Source organism: Bombina bombina, chromosome 6 (assembly GCF_027579735.1).
Source record: "Bombina bombina isolate aBomBom1 chromosome 6, aBomBom1.pri, whole genome shotgun sequence".
Lineage (NCBI taxonomy): Eukaryota > Metazoa > Chordata > Amphibia > Anura > Bombinatoridae > Bombina > Bombina bombina.
Window position 1 is genome coordinate 483,414,525 of NC_069504.1, and position 18,254 is coordinate 483,432,778.

Consider the following 18,254-nt stretch of genomic DNA (forward strand, 5'->3'; position numbering starts at 1 on the left):
CAGGGTGGAGGGTTTACGGTCCCGAACCCACTGTCGAACTCCTGCGGGTAACTTGTCGAAGCAATGTTCCAACAGGAATAGCTGCAGCACCTCTTCCCCAGATATGGCTTGGCACCCCGCTATCCAGTGAGCTGCTGTGCGGTGCACCTTACATGCCCACTCAAGGTAGGAATCTCCAGCTAATTTAACAGTGTCTCTGAACCGCCTCCGGTATGCCTCCGGTGTAACCGCATACCTGGAGAGCAGAGCCTCTTTTACAGTATTATAATCCCTGACTTCCTCATCTGGAATGGCCCGAAAAGCCTCTCTGGCCCGGCCGGATAATTTTCCAGATAATATCGTGACCCAGTCCTCTGCGGGTACCTTGTGTAGTGCACATTGCCTCTCAAAATCCGCAAGGTACCCATCAATCTCTCCTTCTGTTTCCAGGAAGTTTTTAAAAGCTGCAAAATTTACTTTTCTCTTTTCCATCTTAGTCAGTATTGTAATAATCCCCCTCTTCCTGAGGTTACTGGCTTGTGTAGTTGCTCTTCTGGGCGATAAGGTTCATTCCGTCGCTTGCCACCAATTGTTACGGTACCAACAGGATACCAAGGGTTAATACCAGGGAACAATGTCCTGCATACAGAATCAGCACTTCACAACCTTGATCAGTTTCCCTGCAAACATGAGACCAAGCTCCACATTTCAGGTTTAAAAAAGAATATATTTATTAAAGGGACAGTTTACTCAAAAATTTTCTCCCCTTTAATTTGTTCCCAATGATCCACTTTACCTGCTGGAGTGTATTAAATTGTTTACAAGTAGCTCCTTTACCCTTATATTGGCATTTGAAATTGTTGATTTAGCATGTGGTATCCCCACCTATACTGAAAGTTTGTGGCCGCGCGTACCAGCTATAGATAAGCTTTGTAAACACAGCCAGCAGAAGAAATTTCACTCCCAGTGCGATATAGCAGAGATAAGGTAATAAAATGTTGATTTTCCATTGTTCTCTCAAAGTACTGGTGATTGTTTTAAGGACAGATATAAGATAAAGAAGCAGGTATATTTGCACAATGTGATACAGTAATGAGATCGGATTATACCTACAAGCTCAACCCATTTTATTAGGTTGTGGCTTCAAAACACAAAATCAGAGCTTTAATATACACAAATAAGTCTTAAAAAGCTAATTTTCATACATTTTTTACTCTGCAGTTGGTAAAAAAAGCAATTGTAAACACATTAAGGGAAAAACTATTTTACAGTATACTGTCCCTTTAAAGGCTGAATGCCTAGTATTTATACAGGTTTTGACCCCAGATGGGGGGGTTGAATATAACCCTGGCTTCAGGTTACAGAGGGCATTGGTTAAACAGTAAAGCAAACATATGAACAATGCATCAAACCTCTAAGAATTGTCTATTCACAGGTAAAACAGATTAACATATTAAGTACTCAGACAATCTGATGTTGGGCAGTCTAGTTAACATAATCACACAAGGACACAATCAGTTTACCCAGACAGACTCCTGAGACACAATCAGATCTTAAACATACATAGAATACATCTTATTAGAGATAATAGGAACAGTTCTTATTAGCTATAAAGTCTTTTATGCCCACTTGGCTTATAGAGTCACAATTGCTCCCACAAGGGGCACTCACACCCTGTACCCATCCTGTATTTATGGATACAGGGTGACATAGACATAAGACAGAGTTATGAAAGTACATGGGGTGTCCAGCATATAAAATTCCATATTTCCATGCAGTCTCTGGGTATCCTTAAGCCCATGTACCTCCAGCCCAAAGAATGTTCCATAACAGGCCCTCCAATGTACAGTGGCGAGATTGGTTTTGTCACAGCGCTTGATCCCTCTGGGCTCCCCACAACAACTACATCTATTAATGATATAGATATATATTAGTGAACACAGTTTGGACATGACTAAATCCCATCAGTATAGAATATTCAAAATAATATACTTAGAAATGTGAAGAATAGAGCACTAATATGAACAATAAATGCATGACTTAATCAAGGTGATTCTAAAGAAAATTATGTCTTTCACATATGTTTAATATCTTACTATATTAGACAGACAATTCATCTCATATGATTCTATGGCATATCTAAATATACCTATTGATCAATGTTTTTAAAATAATACACACAAACAACACTTTGAATAACAACTGTTGACAGATCGAACCAAAGCCATGTGGCACATAGATCCATTTGTGCAATGTACAGTAATCTTTTTTAGGACACAACACATATTGATCACAATGCAAAACAGAAGTTATTATTAAAAATATGTCATCATGGTGCTGTTAGAGTATGCTTATATCTATAAAGTAAGTCCAAGGGTTATTATGTGATTTAGATATCAATATTGTTTCATCAAAACAATGTAAGGATGAATGTAGATATTTATTATTAAAGGGACAATGACTACAATTTTTAAATTCATTGATTCACATTGAACATGCAATTTTAATTGAATTTAACATTTACTCCTATTATAAATTTGTCTGCGTTCTCTTGCTTTATTTATTTTAAAAATAAGGCAGCTAAGCAATATTTTGGTTCAGAAAATATTGGTCGGTGAATGTATCCACCAAACAGCAAGAACAACCCAGGTTGTTCCCAAAAAATGGACCTGCATCTAAACTTAAATTCTTGATTTTCAAATAAAGATAACAATAGAATAACTAATATATGATTATAGGAGTAAATGAGAAAGTTTATTAATATGGCATGCTCTATCTAAATGACAAAATAAATAATTTGTGTTCAGTGTCCCTTTAATTGTAAAATATTTTTATCTGACAATGTCGCTGTTAATTAATTGTTTAGTCCATGGGGTCGATCCGATATAAATCGTCGCCCGCAAAATCCGGCGACGCCAATATTTGCGCGGGTTTGGTATCACATATACGGCGTAACCTAGAAGTTACGCCCGTATATTTCTGCCGTCGCCCGTAGTTTTTTGGGCCATAGGCAGGTATACCAAACCCGCGCAGTTTGGTATCCAATATGCAGCGTAAGGACTTACGTGGCGAAAATGGAGAAAACTTACTCCATTTTCACCTCGCCACAAAAAGCAGCCGTAAGAAGCCTTACGCTGACTATTGGAGCCCCGTAACTTCCTAAACTGGCTGCTAAAATAAACCTAACACCTAACGCATGCGCAATGTCTATCTCCCTGTCAACCGCGATCTTCTAAAATAAACCTAACACCTAACGCATGCGCAATGTCTATCTCCCTGTCAACCGCGATTTTCTAAAATAACCTAACACCTAACGCATGCGCAATGTCTATCTACCTGTCAACCGCGACCCCCCCCCCCCCCCGAAATCCCTAATAAAGTTATTAACCCCTAAACCGCCGCTCCCGGACCCCGCCGCCATCTACATAAACTAACCCCCTACTGTGAGCCCCTAAAACCGCCGCCATCTACCTTATCTATCCCCTAATCTGACCCCTTACACCGCCGCCACCTATATAAAAATTATTAACCCCTAATCTAATCCCCCTATACCGCCGCCAGCTATATTAATATTATTAACCCCTAATGTAAGCCACTTACACCGCCGCCATCTCTATTAAAATCATTAATCCCTTATTTAATCTACCTACCCCGCCGCCAGCTATATTATCTATATTAACCCTAAGTATATTATAGTTAATATAGGTATTACATTATATATATTAACTATATTAACCATAATTATATTAGGGTTAATATAGTTAATATAGTTACTATAGTATTTATATTAACTATATTAACTCTATCTAACCCTAACACCCCTAACTAAATTTATATTAAATTAATCTAATTCATTTATAAACTAAAATATTCCTATTTAAATCTAAATACTTACCTATAAAATAAACCCTAAGATAGCTACAATATAATTAATAATTACATTGTAGCTATGTTAGGGTTAATATTTATTTTACAGGTAAATTGTTAATTATTTTAACTAGGTATAATAGCTATTAAATAGGTATTACCTATTTAATAGCTACCTAGTTAAAATAATTACCCAATTACCTGTAAAATAAATCCTAACCTAAGTTACAAATACACCTACACTATCAATAAATTTAATAAACTACAAACATCTATCTAAAAATACAATTAAATTAACTAAACTACAAAAACAAACAAACACTAAATTACAAAAAATAAAAAAAAGATTACAAGATATTTAAGCTAATTACACCTATTCTAAGCCCCCTAATAAAATAATAAACCCCCAAAATAAAAAAAATTCCCTGCCCTATTCTAAATTAAACAAATTTCAAAGCTCTTTACCTTACCAGCCCTTAAAAGGGCCTTTTGTGGGGCATGCCCCAAAGAATTCAGCTCTTTTGCATACAACAAATACAATCCCCCCCCCCATTACAACCCACCACCCACATACCCCTATTCTAAAACCACCCAAACCCCCCTTAAAAAAGCCTAACACTACCCCCCTGAAGATCTCCCTACCTTGTCTTCACCACACCGGGCCGAACTCCTGATCCGATCCGGGCGATGTCTTCCTCCAAGCGGCAAAGAAGAATTCTTCCTCCGGCGATGTCTTCCTCCAAGCGGCAAAGAAGAATTCTTCCTCCGCCGACGTCTTCCTCCAAGCGGCAGCAAAGTCTTCATTCTTCCGGCGGCATCTTCAATCTTCTTTCTTCGCTCCGCCGCCGCGGAGCAGCCGAATTCCGATTGGCTGATAGGATTCTATCAGCCAATCGGAATTCAGTTAGAAAAATCTGATTGGCTGATTGAATCAGCCAATCAGATTCAAGTTCAATCCGATTGGCTGATCCAATCAGCCAATCAGATTGAGCTCGCATTCTATTGGCTGTTCCGATCAGCCAATAGAATGCGAGCTCAATCTGATTGGCTGTTCGGATCAGCCAATCGGATTGAACTTGAATCTGATTGGCTGATTCAATCAGCCAATCAGATTTTTCTAACTTAATTCCGATTGGCTGATAGAATCCTATCAGCCAATCGGAATTCGGCGGACGCCATCTTGGATGACGTCATTTAAAGGTATCTTATTATATAGATAATATAGCTGGCGGCGGGGTAGGTAGATTAAATTAGGGGTTAATCATTTTAATAGAGATGGCGGCGGTGTAAGGGGCTTACATTAGGGGTTAATAATTTTAATATAGATGGCGGCGGTGTTAGGGGCTCACTTTAGGGGGTTATAGATATAATATAGCTGGCGGCGGGGTACGGGAGCGGCGGTTTAGGGGTTAATAACTAATTGTAATTGTATTATTGTATTATTTTTAATTTTTTAAATCCAGCCTGTGATTTAAAAAAACCTTTCAAATGGACTTATTTTTGTCTATTTTGCTTCATTGTCTTATAATCTTTTTTTAAAGGAGCAACTATGTACTACTGTTATTTGAACACATGAGTTGAACCAATGAAAAGTGAATTTATGCTTACCTGATAAATTAATTTCTTTTACGATATGGTGAGTCCATGGATTTCATCCTTACTTGTGGGATATTAACCTCCTGCTAACAGGAAGTGGCAAAGAGCACCACAGCAGAGCTGTATATATAGCCCCTCCCTTCCCCTCCACCTTCAGTCATTCGGCCAAAGGTATAGTAAGAGAAAAGGAAAGGCTAAAAGGTGCAGAGGTGACTGAAGTTTACAAAAAATATAAAGACAAACTGTCTTAAAAAGAACAGGGTGGGCCATGGACTCGTCATATCGTAAAAGAAATTAATTTATCAGGTAAGCATAAATTTACTTTTCTTTTACAAAGATATGACAAGTCCACGGATTTCATCCTTACTTGTGGGAAACCAATACCAAAGCAATAGGACACGGATGAAAGGGAGGGACAAGACAGGAACCTAAACAGAAGGCACCATTGCTTGAAGAACCTTTCTCCCAAAAATAGCCTCAGAAGAAGCAAAAGTATCAAATTTGTAAAATTTAGAAAAAGTGTGAAGGGACGACCAAGTCGCAGCCTTACAAATCTGTTCAACAGATGCATCGTTGTGCCCATGTGGAAGGCACAGCCCTAGTAGAATGAGCCGTAATTCTTTCAGGAGGCTGCTGTCCAGCAGTCTCATATGCCAGGCGGATGATACTTCTCAGCCAAAAAGAAAGAGAGGTAGCCGTAGCTTTCTGACCCCTACGCTTTCCAGAATAAACAATGAATAATGAAGATGATTGACGGAAATCCTTAGTTGCCTGTAAGTAAAACTTTAAGGCACAGACCACATCCAAATTATGCAACATACGCTCCTTCTTAGAAGAAGGGTTAGAACACAAGGAAGGAACAACAATTTCCTGATTAATATTCTTATTTGAAACAACCTTAGGAAGGAATCCAGGTTTGCTACGTAACACCACCTTATCAGAATGAAAAATGAGATAAGGGGAATCACACTGTAGTGCGGAAAGCTCAGAAACTCTTCGAGCAGAAGAAATAGCAACTAAAAACAGAACTTTCCAAGATAACAATTTGATATCCATGGAATGCATGGGTTCAAACGGAACCCCTTGAAGAACTCGAAGAACTAAATTCAAACTCCAGGGAGGAGTAATGGGTCTATATACAGGCTTAATTCTAGATAGAGCCTGACAAAAAGACTGAACATCTGGCACATTTGCCAAACGTTTATGAAACAGAATTGACAAAGCTGAAATTTGTCCCTTTAAGGAACTCGCTGATAACCCTTTCTCCAATCCTTCTTGGAGAAAAGACAGAATCCTAGGAATCCTAACTTTACTCCATGAGTAACCCTTGGATTCACACCAATAAAGATATTTACGCCATATCTTATGATAGATTTTTCTAGTGACAGGCTTTCTGGCCTGTATCAAAGTATTGATGACTGAATCAGAGAATCCTCATTTTGATAAAATCAAGCATTCAATCTCCACGCAGTCAGCTGCAGAGAAATTAGATTTGGATGTTGGAAAGGACCTTGAATGAGAATGTCCTGCCTCAATGGAAGTTTCCATGTTGGCAGAGAGGACATGTCCACTAGAATGATCTGCATACCAAGTCCAGTGTGGCCATGCAGGCGCTATCAGGATCACTGATGCTCTCTCCTGTTTGATTCGAGCAATCATGCGTGGGAGGAGAGGAAACGGTGGAAACACATAAGCTAGGCTGAACAACCAAGGCACTGCCAAGGCATCTATCAGTTCAGCCTGAGGATCCCTTGACCGGGATCCGTATCTTGGAAGCTTGGCATTTTGTCGAGATGCCATCAAATCTAATTCTGGTCTGCCCCATCTTAGAATCAATGAGGCAAATACCTCCAGGTGAAGTTCCCACTCCCCCGGATGAAAAGTCTGTCGACTTAGAAAATCCGCTTCCCAGTTCTCTACTCCTGGGATGTAGATCGCTGACAGATTACAAGAGTGGGTCTCTGCCCAACGGATTATCTTAGATACTCCTATCAACGCTAAGTGTCAGGGTGCCAGGAATCAGACTGAGATGAGAAGTGCAAAAATAATCACACCTTTATTAATAGCAAAAAATAATTAAAAGTCCACAAGTCAAATAACAAGCCAGGAATCAAAACCAGAACTGGTAGTCAGACGAGCCGAGTCAGGAGCCAAAGCGAATAGTCAGACGAGCCGGAATCAGGAACAAGGAAAACAGCAGAGTCAGGACAAGCCAGGGATCAAGAACCAGGAAGGACGTCAGGCAGCCAGGTAATACACAGGAACTCTCACAAACAGGTCTGAGACAACGCAAAGGCAAAGCATACTGAACAGAGGCCCTTTAAATAATAAGTGATGACATCACAATTCTGAGACTGAATCCTGTCTCACATCGATGATGCACACCAGTCTGGCCGTTAAAGGAAGTGCAGGAATTGAGCAACATCCCCCACAATGCACCATAGTCAGGAAGAGAGGTGAGTAAAATGGCTGCCAGCAGCACATGACAAACACAACAGGGAAAAAACCCTGACAGTAACCTCCCCTCAATGACCCCTCCCTACAGGAGGACAAAAGGCTTATTGGGGAAACTGGCATGGAAGGCACGGAGGAGGGCGGGAGCATGAACATCAGAGGAGGGAACTCAAGAACGCTCCTCCGGACCGTAGCCCCTCCAGTGAACCAAATACTGTACACGGCCCCTGGACATACGAGAGTCAATAATGCTGCTGACCTCATACTCCTCATGGTTGTCAACAAAGATAGGATGGGGACAAGGCAACACAGTGGTAAACCGATTACAAACCAATGGTTTCAAGAGGGAGACATGAAAAACATTGGAGATGCGCATAACAGGAGGAAGGTCAAGAGCGTAGGCCACAGGATTAATCCGTCGGAGTATTCGAAAAGGACCAACATAACGGGGAGCCAATTTATTGGAAGGCACACAAAGGTTCAAGTTGCAGGAGGACAGCCAAACTCTCTCACCAACCTGGAAGGAAGGTGCGGGCAGACGCCTACGATCAGCCTGGAACTTTTGGCGCTGCATAGAACGATGAAGGCAATCCTGAATCTGCACCCACGTGGAACGGAGTTGCCGGAGATGCACCTACAAAGCCGGAATACCCTGAGACATGAATGAATCGGGCAACAAGGATGGTTGAAACCCATAATTCACCATGAACGGGGATATCTTGGAGGAAGCATTAATAGCACTATAACGAGCAAACTCTGCCTAAGGTAACAGTTCAGACCAATTATTGTGGTGATCTGAGACATAGCAACGGAGGAACTGTTCCAGAGCTTGATTAGACCGTTCCGCAGCCCCATTGGATTGAGGGTGATATGCCGAGGAGAAGGAAAGCTGGATCCCCATTTGAGCACAAAAGGAACGCCAAAATCTGGAGACAAACTGGCTACCCCGGTCCGACACTATCTCCTTGGGTAACCCATGTAAATGGAAGACCTCCCGGGCAAAAATTGAAGCAAGCTCCTGAGCGGTAGGCAGCTTCATCAAGGAAAACAATGTGACATTTTAGAAAAACGGTCAACCACCATAAGGATAACAGTATTGCCATTGGAAACAGGGAGCTCGACAATGAAGTCCATGGAAAGATGTGTCCAAGGACGCTCACCATTAGCAATAGGTTGAAGAAGACCCACAGGAAGATGCCGAGGAGTCTTATTCTGTGCACAAACTGAGAAGGAGGCAACATACGCAGCAACATCTGAACCAAGACCTGGCCACCAGAATTGTCGAGTGACAGACCAAATCATTTGGTTCTTGCCTGGGTGACCTGCGGCTTTAGGATAGTGTTAAGTGTGTAAAAGTTTAGTTTGAAGATTCTCAGGAACAAAACACTTACCACTAGGTTTCTCAGGAGGTGCATTGGTTTGTGCAGCCAGGATCTCCTCCCCCAAGGGAGAAGTCAAATTAGTACATATGGTAGCAAAAATATGGTCAGAAGGTATAACAGGAGTAGGTACAGACTCCTTCTTGGACAGAGGTGAAAATTGTCGAGAGAGGGCATCAGCCCTAACATTCTTACTACCAGACAGGTAGAAGTCAACATAATTAAACCGAGACAAAAATAGCGCCCATCTGGCCTGTCGGGGCGACAAACGTTTTGCTTCAGATAGATAAGTTAAATTCTTGTGGTCAGTAAGAATGAGCACTGGCAGGCTAGTACCCTCGAGAAGATACCTCCATTCCTTAAGTGCCAAAATTATGGCCAGTAATTCCCTGTCACCAATTTCATAATTGCACTCCGCTGGAGACAATGTCTTAGAGAAGAAACCACATGGATGCAAGGAACCATCAGGCGTAGGACATTGAGACAAGAGGGCACCTACTCCAGTCTCAGAAGCATCGACCTCAAGAACGAAAAGCAGGACAGGGTTAGGATGAGCCAGAACTGGAGCGGCAGCAAAGGCAGTCTTAAGACTATCAAAGGCCTTAATGGCAGTAGGTGACCAATGGAGTGGATCATTCTCTTTACGGGTCATGTCTGTGATAGGTTTGACCAAGGAAGAAAAGTTTTTAATAAACTTTCTATAGTAATTGGCAAACCCCAAAAAACGTTGAATAGACCGAAGACCAACTGGGCGAGGCCACTGTAGAACTGCAGATAACTTTTCAGGATCCATGGAGAACCCTGCAACGGAGATAACATAACCTAGGAAGGGGGGGAGGAGTCGGCCACAACGATGATAGTTGCTTAAGCCCAGAGCTCCTTACTGAGAACCGCAAAACACCGGACCTACAGTAGGTTCACATGAACCTATCACTAACAAATTGGATGGAACAGAGCTGGGAACTCTCAGAGAACACTCCGGTACTTTTCCGGAGTTACATGGATAAAAAATAAGCACTTTAGCTCACTTTTTCAGAAGTCTAGACCTGCAGTCCGGCGGCCATCTTGGAAATCGAGTGGCGCAGCACTCACAGAAGAACCACACGATCCTCTAATCTGAAAAGAATAGACCCTGCTGGGGTAAGTCCTATGCCCAAGAAAACTTCAGATAAGTGTGGGGAAAGGTCTGAGGAATGATGAAAACTGTGAGATAAGCTGCTGGAAGGGAGGAAAAATAATATAGTAAGTGCCCGACTATAGCAAGCAACTGGAAACAGTATTGGAGCTTTTTTCTTACTCTTCCTTTTGTTTCTCTTTTACCCACTAAAGACACTAGCATAAACAAAACCCCTTGCACTAATACAACTCAGGCTTAAAATCATTCGGAAAGGGGAACATTTACAATTTGTCATATACTACAAATTTCCACATCATGGCTACTAAGAGAAATGTAAAACCGGTTAAAACAATCAAACCACAACAGACTAAAGGACACTCAGTCAGCTCATTCTTTAGCCCATCAGAGAGGAAGGAACTGGAAAGCCTTAAAACAACTGCTATATCCCCACACCTCACAGCCCCTTCACAAGATTCTCCAGAAACATCTAATGAGGAGCATACTCAAATACCTACACATATTCTATCCTCCCTGGCTTCTACACAGGACATTGCTAAAATAGTAAGAACATGTATCAGAGAAGAGCTGATGGAACTAAAGCAAGATTTACATACTGTGGGCTTTAGGGTGGAAGCTCTAGAAGATAACCAAGATATGATTAAAGTTGATGTGACAGCCATACAAGAAACAATCGAACAGCAATCAGAACAGATAGTAGCGCTGCAAGATAAAATGGAGGACATGGAGAATAGGAATAGAAGGAAAAACATAAGAATTACAGGCGCCCCAGAATCAGTTCTCCCTAAGGATCTTCCAGTATATTTACCAGCTTTATTTCAGCATTTATTGGATGACAATAATGCAGCTACCATACAATGGGTGAGGGCACATAGGGCGCTTAGGCCCAAACCACCTGATACAGCACACCCCAGAGACATCATCATTAAATTTAAAAACTTCCAAGAAAAGGAAAACCTTATGGCCGCGTCGAGGAAAAAACAACCCGTAAGGTTTTGCGGTGTTGTTCTACAATTCTACGCAGATCTGGCAATCCACACCCTACAACGTAGAAAAGAACTCTCTCCAATTACAACCATCCTTAGAAATAAGAGGATCCCATATAGATGGGGATTCCCATTTCAACTCATGGTTATTCATAATAACAGATGGGTCAATTGCTCAAGCCCACAAGAAATACCACAGTTTTGTAAATTACTGGACTTGGATCCCCCTCCTATACCACCTTCTCAGCAGGAACACCCGTCGGAGAGTGCAAAATCTCAAGCGCAGAAGAAAAAAGAAACATGGAGCACTATTCAACCTACAAAAAAAGGTAGACTCTGACAAAAACAGAACTCTACAGCTACACCCTCACAGCGAGGGGAGATGGGGTCCCCTACCTCATCTAAAGATGAAGAAGACTCAGAACCAGAATCTCCGTGAATGTGACTGTTTGGATTCGTGAGTAAAAGTTATGCTATATGTGATACTTTTCCATAATCCTGTTTATCGCCTTTGGGCTAAGATTCCTATAATCTTATAGTAAAAGCAGGAATAGAGGCGCCAATGGTGCAGGTAAATGGTGGTACAGGTATCACTAATAGCCCAGTGTACACAGGGTACTCACATTTATGGAAGGCACTCACTTGTACCTATAGAGACAGGCTGGATTTTAACAGCAATCCAGCTAGCTGATCCAGGGTGAGCTGGCTGGTTCGTGGGTGTTTAGAGTGTAGGTACTCTAAAGTAGCATAGCAGGGCGGTACCATATATAACACTGAGAGTGGATTTATATAAAATAAATGAATTTATTTAAAACATATAAAAAGGTTTACCACTCAAAGAATATAATTGGTACATCAGGAATACATGCGACGCGTCCCTCAGTTAAAAACTGTTTCCTCAGGCATGTTTTTACACAGATATTTACTCCTTATATAGGGCTATGCTACTAAACAACACCCACAGCCCACCCCCAACAATTGACATGACACAGACCAATCAGTGTCCCTCATTCAAAATGTTTCCACCCCTGGAGTGATATGAGCACCTAAATACTTGGAGAGGGATGTATTTACTTGTAAAATATATAGACGCCCTTGCTGCTTCTTAAATTTTGTATATATGTGTGTAAATATTTCGTAGTGGCATGGTATTTTAGTGGCCGATATTTGATGGAAACTAATGTTCGTCAATACTGTGTTATAATTGGATGTCCCAGCCGTCAATCATCGTGTATTAGTTGGACCTGTGCTACTCGCTTCTGATTCGTCTATTTAGCCGTCAATACTGTGTTCTAATTGGATGTCCCAGCCGTCAATCATCATGTATTAGTCGAACCTGTGCTACTCGCTTATGATTCGTCTATGTAGCCGTCAGTTAAAGATTCTGGTCAATTGTTGCTAGTAAGTGTAGTGTCCAATGGATAGGCTAATTTCAGGCGTGCCCCCATTTTGCTGTCCTCAGTAGTACACTACAGTGTGCGCCCATCGAGGGAATCTTATTGGTTACTGCGTAATGTTTGTAACCGGTGTGTCCCATTGGTTCTAATGCAGGTTGTTGTATTGAACAGGGATCATTATTGGTCAGCGGGTAATGTCAACAAAGAGCCCTATTGGTTAGTGCCCCGGAAAATATCGGTATCTACAAAATGATATTGTTAGATCTGTGAATGGATCTGAATAAATATAAATGCAAATATTTAAGCAGTGATCGTATAAATAAATAGCGCAATAAATTTGCTGAAGTTAAGTTAATTTAATAAGTGATATGTGTGTGAATGCATAACGCAAAAAAAAAAAAAAAGAAGAAAAGACTAAGTGAAAATATTTTGTGGCACATTATTTGTGCATCCATAACATCGATGAATACCGATGGCTGTAATTGAGGTATAAGTGATGAGTGAACCTCATAATCATATATGTATAGTCACCATTTAATTCATAAAACACCTACAATCAGATTAGAATCTATGTGATGTAAAGACCCATAGTGGGTTGTGCTAGTGTAATTAAATCTTACATATGAAGATGCTAGTGTTCTATTAACAGGTAATAATGTGTAAATGAAAGTGATCATTTTTGTATGAATATAGTGCACCAATAGGAGCCTATTGTTTGCAATAGAAAAGGGCCTAGAAGCTACGATCACATAAATGGGAATACTAATAACAATATTGGAACTTATAGATGTGGACACACACGGTGCCATATGTGTAAGTCCATCACACACGGAAGAAAATCCATAATATCACATGCAACAGGGGAAGAACACCAGATCAGAGAACATTTGACATGTAACTCTGGGTATGTAATCTATGCACTCACTTGTGCATGTGGGGTCCAGTACATTGGACGCACCTCTAGGAAGATACGACTAAGGTGGGGGGAACACAAACGGAACATAATCAAACGTTCACCCAAACATAGTGTATCAAGGCACTATTGCATTAAAAGTAGGATAGGCAAATGCCAATTCAGCATTACACCTTTGGAGAGTATCCCCAACAGTCATCATTATAATAGATTCACGCGTCTGAGACAAAGGGAAACATACTGGATTTTTAAATTCCAAACACTCTTCCCCACAGGGCTAAATGAAGTTATAGATTCTATGGCATTTGTTTAATATTATGGTAGAGGGTCATTTTACATCTATCATAATAAAGATAGAAATAGTGTAGTACCAACAACCAGTTTTTCCACCCTGTTGTAGGGGAGATCGCCCGAGATAGGGGGTTATCTCAGTAGACTTAGAGCCCTCTGACCCACAGACTGGACACCTGAGATATTTGGTGTAGCCCCTGTTTAGATTGGATAAATGTATTATATTAATATACCTCATGACTCATAGACTGGATACGTGTGATCTGATAAATGTATCATATTAATATAATTTACACTTACAGTGTTTATGTTTTACTGACCAAACAATAGGCTCCTATTGGTGCACTATATTCATACAAAAATGATCACTTTCATTTACACATTATTACCTGTTAATAGAACACTAGCATCTTCATATGTAAGATTTAATTACACTAGCACAACCCACTATGGGTCTTTACATCACATAGATTCTAATCTGATTGTAGGTGTTTTATGAATTAAATGGTGACTATACATATATGATTATGAGGTTCACTCATCACTTATACCTCAATTACAGCCATCGGTATTCATCGATGTTATGGATGCACAAATAATGTGCCACAAAATATTTTCACTTAGTCTTTTCTTCTTTTTTTTTTTTTTTTGCGTTATGCATTCACACACATATCACTTATTAAATTAACTTAACTTCAGCAAATTTATTGCGCTATTTATTTATACGATCACTGCTTAAATATTTGCATTTATATTTATTCAGATCCATTCACAGATCTAACAATATCATTTTGTAGATACCGATATTTTCCGGGGCACTAACCAATAGGGCTCTTTGTTGACATTACCCGCTGACCAATAATGATCCCTGTTCAATACAACAACCTGCATTAGAACCAATGGGACACACCGGTTACAAACATTACGCAGTAACCAATAAGATTCCCTCGATGGGCGCACACTGTAGTGTACTACTGAGGACAGCAAAATGGGGGCACGCCTGAAATTAGCCTATCCATTGGACACTACACTTACTAGCAACAATTGACCAGAATCTTTAACTGACGGCTACATAGACGAATCATAAGCGAGTAGCACAGGTTCGACTAATACATGATGATTGACGGCTGGGACATCCAATTAGAACACAGTATTGACGGCTAAATAGACGAATCAGAAGCGAGTAGCACAGGTCCAACTAATACACGATGATTGACGGCTGGGACATCCAATTATAACACAGTATTGACGAACATTAGTTTCCATCAAATATCGGCCACTAAAATACCATGCCACTACGAAATATTTACACACATATATACAAAATTTAAGAAGCAGCAAGGGCGTCTATATATTTTACAAGTAAATACATCCCTCTCCAAGTATTTAGGTGCTCATATCACTCCAGGGGTGGAAACATTTTGAATGAGGGACACTGATTGGTCTGTGTCATGTCAATTGTTGGGGGTGGGCTGTGGGTGTTGTTTAGTAGCATAGCCCTATATAAGGAGTAAATATCTGTGTAAAAACATGCCTGAGGAAACAGTTTTTAACTGAGAAACGCGTCGCATGTATTCCTGATGTACCAATTATATTCTTTGAGTGGTAAACCTTTTTATATGTTTTAAATAAATTCATTTATTTTATATAAATCCACTCTCAGTGTTATATATGGTACCGCCCTGCTATGCTACTTTAGAGTACCTACACTCTAAACACCCACGAACCAGCCAGCTCACCCTGGATCAGCTAGCTGGATTGCTGTTAAAATCCAGCCTGTCTCTATAGGTACAAGTGAGTGCCTTCCATAAATGTGAGTACCCTGTGTACACTGGGCTATTAGTGATACCTGTACCACCATTTACCTGCACCATTGGCGCCTCTATTCCTGCTTTTACTTTTTAGATTTCCTCCCACTGGATGCTGATAGAGAGCTGCCTCCCAGTTCAGCCAGCTGGATTGCTGTTAAAACCCAGCCTGTGTCCACTGGCACAACTGAGTGCCTTCTCATATTGTGAGTACCTAGTGTTCGCATATGTTTGTTATATCAAAAATCTCCATTGACCTGCACCATTGGCGCCTCTTTCTTGTTGCTTTTTCTATAATCTTATAGAGAGACTTTGTTCTAGGACTAAGTTAAAGACATTCTTGTTGGCCACCTAGGTGGCAAAATTAAGTTATCTGGTGTTACTTACTTATAGTAATTATGACAAGAACACTCGCGGTTTCTCTAGGATACCCCTGAGTTTGTGTTATTAGAAAATTGATGCTAAGTACTAGACGTTTACTGTTAAGATATGTGTTATTATTTGTATTTGTATTTTTTATTTATTATGTTTTCAATACAGGTCTCATTTTCTCAGGTTTCTCCTACACTCAAAAGGAAACAGGTTACTGGTATATACAGGGTTTCAATTCTGGTATAGTCTCAAACGACAGGTATAAAGTTAGGCATACGCTACCATGACACACACACTACAAATAATCTCACAAAACGTTAGAGGATTTAACTCACCTAACAAACGTTCAATGGCATTACTTGACTTATCTAGGAGGAAAGCAGATATTTTGTTTCTACAGGAGACACATTTCAAAAGGCACAGAGAACCTAAATATCTAGGCCCCCATTTCACTCAGCATTACCACAGTTCAGATCTACAAAAAAAGAGAGGGGTTAGCATTTTATTCCATAGGAACACAGCCTTTCATCACATACAAACCACCAAAGATACTGAAGGACGGTTTCTGGGAGTCTTTGGACTTCTATATGGAACCCCTGTTTCATTAATTAACATATATGCCCCAAACGTCGAGCACATCCCATTTTTTCGTAGAATGTTCCAGAAACTTGTAGACATGGCCAAAGGAATTGTTATACTAGGGGGAGACTTCAACTTTCCTCTTCAACCACTAAAAGATAGTTCAAATATTAATGTTTGCGTTTCTAAGAAAACCGCACAATTTTTGTGGAAAAACTTAAGGGAACATAATCTTTATGACTCCTGGAGATACTTCCATGGGGACAAGATTGATTACACATTTTTTTCAGCCCCTACAAAAATGTACAGCAGACTAGACTATTTTTTCGTAAACCAAGTAGGTCTCCCTCACCTTTCAAACTCCCAAATCAAAGCCACCACATGGTCGGATCATTCAGCTGTATTACTTTCTCTAAATTGGCCCAATTCTAGGAATACTGAATTCATATGGAAGTTGGATGATACAATATTACACAAGACTGAACACACAGAGGCCTTAACACGCTCCCTGCAGGAATTTTTTGTAATCAATAACACCCCTGACATTGATGTCTCCACCTTGTGGGAAATACATAAGTGTTACATGAGAGAGGAGTTCATAAAAATCAAGGCACAGAATAAAAAAATGGCCCGCTTAAGATATACTGAATTGGCTGAATCACTATCTAAATTAGACCTACAACATAAAAAAACACCTACTGACCCCCAAATATTACAAGACTTAATGAGTACAAGAAACCAATTGAAATCTATCCTAGCCCAAGAATAGCAGGCTATCACTCATAAAGTTAAACAAAAATTCTTCTATGAAGGTGATAGGGTGGGGAAATTGCTAGCCAGAGCTCTTAAAAAGAGAAAATTTAAATCATACATCCACCACCTGATCACCCCTCAAAAACAAAAGGTGCAAACTACCCCAGAGATAGGTACACAATTCCGGGAATACTACCTCAAATTATATAATATCGCTCCTGTTAACGCTGAGTCCATTGAAGACTCAGAGTTAGAACACTACCTACAGAACTGTACCCTCCCTTCCCTGACTCCCGAACAGAGAACTGAGCTAGACTTACCCATTACCCAACAAGAAATTCTTAGAGGACTTAAGGAAATGAATAAGGGTAAAAGCCCAGGCCCAGATGGCTTTTCAGTGAATTACTATCAATTCTTTAAAGATATTTTGTCCCCTTTCCTTCTACAACTTTTTAATGAGGTGGGAGAGGGGAACCCATTCTCTAAAAACATGGTAGAGGCTCATATAACAGTACTACCTAAACCTGATAAACCCCCCACAACCCCATCAAGTTTCCGCCCTATCTCTTTAACTAATACAGATATAAAACTTTACGCTAAGATTATTGCCTCCCGTATTAACAAACTTCTCCCTACACTAATACATGTCAACCAAGCGGGATTTACTCCCTTCCGTGAGGTCAGGGACAATACAATAAAACTACTTAATCTTCTCGACTACGTCACAGTTAATGAGATACCAACT